Source organism: Galeopterus variegatus, unplaced genomic scaffold, assembly GCF_000696425.1.
Source record: "Galeopterus variegatus unplaced genomic scaffold, G_variegatus-3.0.2 Scaffold3429, whole genome shotgun sequence".
NCBI classification, from domain to species: domain Eukaryota; kingdom Metazoa; phylum Chordata; class Mammalia; order Dermoptera; family Cynocephalidae; genus Galeopterus; species Galeopterus variegatus.
Window position 1 is genome coordinate 84,832 of NW_007729540.1, and position 4,492 is coordinate 89,323.

At 36.6% G+C, this 4,492-nt stretch overlaps 1 protein-coding gene across 1 annotated transcript in view; it reads left to right on the forward strand.

The window, feature by feature from the left end:
- LOC103600725 (band 4.1-like protein 4A) overlaps positions 1–4,492 on the forward strand; it is a 124,731-nt gene that overhangs the window by 36,097 nt on the left and 84,142 nt on the right. The gene's annotated exons all lie outside the window — the stretch shown is intronic.

Sequence of the window (4,492 nt, forward strand, 5' to 3'; positions counted from 1 at the left end):
GTGTCGTCTTGACACTTGCTGATGGACTTGAAGACTGGTGGAGAAACTGGGTGTTGCATCAGACTCTGGGCTTCACCCTTCAGGATCAGATTTGCATTTCAGAAGTTGTGCTCTGGCTGCAGGGTGGAGCACTACACAGATGGATAGGTTAGGAGATCCACACTGATCAAGGGGAGATGGTGAGAGGGCTTCACAAGGATGGAGAGAAGTGGGCATATTTTGGAGGAATTTTGGAGATAAACTTGCTTCTGACTGGTAGTAGGTGGAATGTTTTTGTGGAAAATGGGGAGGAATTTAGTATCATACCCAGATTTCTTGATTTTGGCAACAGGGAGAGGATGCAGTCCCTGGTACTTTTCCCAGAACTTGGCATGTAGTAAGCACATTTGTGAAATAAATGGAAGAATGGAAAAATGATGCTGTGGTTACTTTTACGTATAATGCATCATAAAGCTAACCTAGGCTTAACTAATCAGCACGACAGGATATAGGGCCAAAAGGTTCCTGGCAACTCTGGCTGGGAGTAATTAGACCCTCTTGGCAGAACTCCTGGGCCTGCTTTGAGGAGAGCACACGGGAAGTGATGGTGGCGAGCAGTAGTCACTCACTGTTCATCAGCAAGCCCAAGAGGTCTCGCTTACATAGGTGGGAGGTTCCTTTCACATTGCAAATGGCACTGTAGATTTAAAAAAATCTTTTTATTTGAAAATATAATTCCAAATTTACAAAAAATTGTAAAAATTGAAATATTACAAAGAACATGTTCATCAACTGGTACCCAGACTGACTTACTGTTAACACGTTACTCCACTTCCTTTATCATTTGTGTTTTCTCTGTCTCTGCACACACACATGCATGTGATTCTTTTCTGAACAATTTGGGCGTTAAGTGACATATGTCGTGGACTCTAAATACTTCAGTGCCTATTTCCTAAAGAACACGGATATTCTCACAAGTATCCATGGTATAGTTATCAATTTGGTAACTTTATACCGATAAAATATTTTTGTCATCTACCTTCTATATTTTAATTTTGTTGGTTGACCTAATAATGTTCTTCATAGCAGTTTCCCCTACAATATAGAATCCAGTTAGCCTCCTTTAATCTGAAACATTTTCATAGCATTTCTTTATCTTTTACAACATGGACATTTTTTAAGAATCCACTTCTACTCCACATTTAAAACAGAAAGCTTCTCATTTCAGGTTTGTCTGCTGCTTCCTTGTGATTATTCACAGGTTATGCATTCCCAGCTGGAAAACTGCAGAGATAAAGTTGTGTCCTTCTCAGGGTGTCACGTCTGGAGTCATGTGATGACCATCTGTTTCTCGGTGGTTGTTTTGATCACCCAGTCAGAGTGTTGCCTGATTTCTCCACTGTATAATTCCTGTTTTTTTTTTTTTTTTTCCCTTCTCCCTTGCAACTAATAAGTAGTCTGTGGGGAGATAGATTAAATCAATGCACATACCCAGCTCCTCTTCAAAATTTCCCTGTAGATTTAGCATTCATTGAGGATTCTTGCCTGATCCAATCTTTTACTAAGGTGGTTGCAAAATACTGATTTTTCCAGCTCTTTCTTCCCTACACATTTATTAGTCAGCCCCTGGCATTTCACTGTAAGCAAGAGCCCCAACTTTTTCTCCCTTTTATTTATTTATCTGCTGTTGACATGGACTTATAAATTCCTATTATTTTCTATGGCTCATAATACAACTATACCTAACTATTTTGATGTTCAAATTGTCCTAGATTTGGTCAGTGGGAGTCTCTTCAATATGGCTACTGTGCCCTGTGGACCCATCATTTTCTAGGTACTTTCTTCCTTTTTAGTATGATATGATATGTCAGGTGAATCTTGTATCTACTCTGGCCATACCCTGGTATCAGCTATTTTTCCAAGGAACCCTGGTTCCTTTTATTGGGAAATGGTCAATATCTGGATGTTAGGTGTGGTCATTGCTACTGGTGTGAGTTTGCTTCTTGGAGTTTTTAGTGGACAGAGCTAGGGAGCATGCATATACACCTACGCAGAACATAATACACATACACACAAATGTATTACACACGTATATACACGTGCATATAAGCATACATGTACTGGTGTATCTTAGAAATTATGAGTTCATGCCATTTACTCTTTTGCTCAATTCTAAAATACATATAGTTTCAGAATTATTTTGGCCACACAACTGAAATAGAGAGTTGTTTGCAGTTTGTTCACCCACACGTACCACCTTGCCAAGACTGAGAGCCTCTAGTCAAATACTGTGTTCAAAATTTACCTGGATTGGTCCTGCCTCCCTTCATTTCGTTCTTCCTTCCTCATTACTCTGGTTATGTATGCATTTAAAATCTAATAAATTTTATTTGCTTCAGTTTGTTTTTAGTTATAATTCCCTCCTTTCACATTCTTATTTAATGTTTTTTGAATATGTTGAAGATTAACATGCTTTGAAAAGTCAAAACTATACAAAAAGGCACACAGGAGTATCTATCACTAACTCCCATATTCCTTTTGTCCTATTCCCCACCCTTCCTTGTAGGTAACCAACTTCAGTGTTTTCTAGTTTATCCTCCCTGTGTTTCTTTATATAAAGATAAACATATATATATATATATATATTTTTTTTAATTTCATTTTTCTTACTTAGAAGGTAAGTGTTTTCTAGTTTATCCTCCCTGTGTTTCTTTATATAAAGATAAACATATATATATATATTTTTTTTTTAATTTCATTTTTCTTACTTAGAAGGTCGCCCAATGTATAGGCATTTGAACTTTTTCTTTTTCAGTTAGTAGTATCTCGTAGCAATCACTCTATATCAATTTATTGAGAGATTTCTCATTCTTTTGTACATTGTATTCCATCGAGTACATGTATCATAGTTTATTCAACCAGACTTTTATGCTTGAATAGTTAGGTAGTTTTCAATAATTTGCAATTACAAATTTTTCTTCATTCAGTAACTTGTGCATATGTATTTTTGGAGAAGTATCTGTGGGGTAAATTCCCAGGATTGGGATTGCTTGGTCAAAGGGTAAGTGCTTATGTAGTTTTGTTTGATATTGCCATATTAACCCCCCTGCTGCACCTCNAAGGGTAAGTGCTTATGTAGTTTTGTTTGATATTGCCATATTAACCCCCCTGCTGCACCTCTACCCATAGTTGTGCCATTTTGCATTTCCACCTACAATGGGTTGGGAGTACTGGAACTATAGATTTAATATTTCCCCCCAACTATTCCAATGAATATTTAATATTTCCCCCCAACTATTCCAACTAGGTTCTTTATAGTAATATTTGGATCCTGATGCCATATGCCAGTTTGGTTCATAGCCCTTCAGGTTTAGTGATGGACTATTAGGCTTGTGGTCAAATAACATGGTTTAGTCCAGGTCTCCCACTTGCTATCTAACTTTGGACAATTCACTGAACAATGTTTAACCTACATTTCTTTATCTGTAAAGTGAGGATGATGGTATCTGTCTTACAGAGTGATTATGAGGTTGAAAGTACCTAGTCCAAAGTTGGGTGTATAAGCACCCAGCCCATGTCTCTGGATTGGAACTGTCTTAGAGTTATGCCACTTAGAGCTACTGAAGTCTTGCACAGGAAAGGACTTCAGGGATCACCTTGTTCTTGGCCGGTCTTGGCTAATGAACAGCTTGTGCCAAGGCAGGAAGGGAAGCCTAGGTCTCAGGCCTATGGCTTTTCCTTTGCTTCACTTGCTGGTTTATTTTGTTGACTTTCTCCATAATTAAAACACATGGGCTGTTTGTTTAGAAGGAATGAAAATTCTCCTATAAAAAATTTAAGAGTGTCAGTAGATCTTACCAGATATACCTTCATTTTAATGAGCTTAGTAACATTTGTTATTAAACTAGTTTTTAAAAAACATTTGTAAGATTAGGAATAAAAATTATCCTTAAAACAAAGATTAAATCAATCTGCAAGTATAAGAGAGACATGTTGATTTTTCGGAAATACCAGTTTCTCTGAAGAGCAGATGAGGAAAAGATAGAGTAAAAACAACAGAGCAGCAAACCATCTGGACTTCTAGGGTCATATCTGAATTTCTTCATGTAGGAACCAGCTCAACATAATTTCAAAGTTTTCTGAAACATCATGTCAGTATTTATTCTCTCTTTGAATTTTTTGGAGGCAACACAACCGAACGCATTTCTAATTCTATAATTATTTCAATATGAACTAGATGGAATTATGTCCAATGATTCTTCAAGCAATCAATTTATTCATCTGTAAAATGGTTTTTCACATTGAGTATGTATTTTGAAATATAACCCACATGGGTGACAAAAAAGTACTGGAATATTTTTGTTCCTTTGTTTTTACTGTGAAATATAATGTACATGCAGACATGGAAGTTAATTTTATTCTCCAAGTGCTCTGCTGCAATGAACAGTGATTTTCAATTAAATCCATATTACATGCATTTCAAAAAAATTTTTCTTTAAGTAACTGTGTGTGT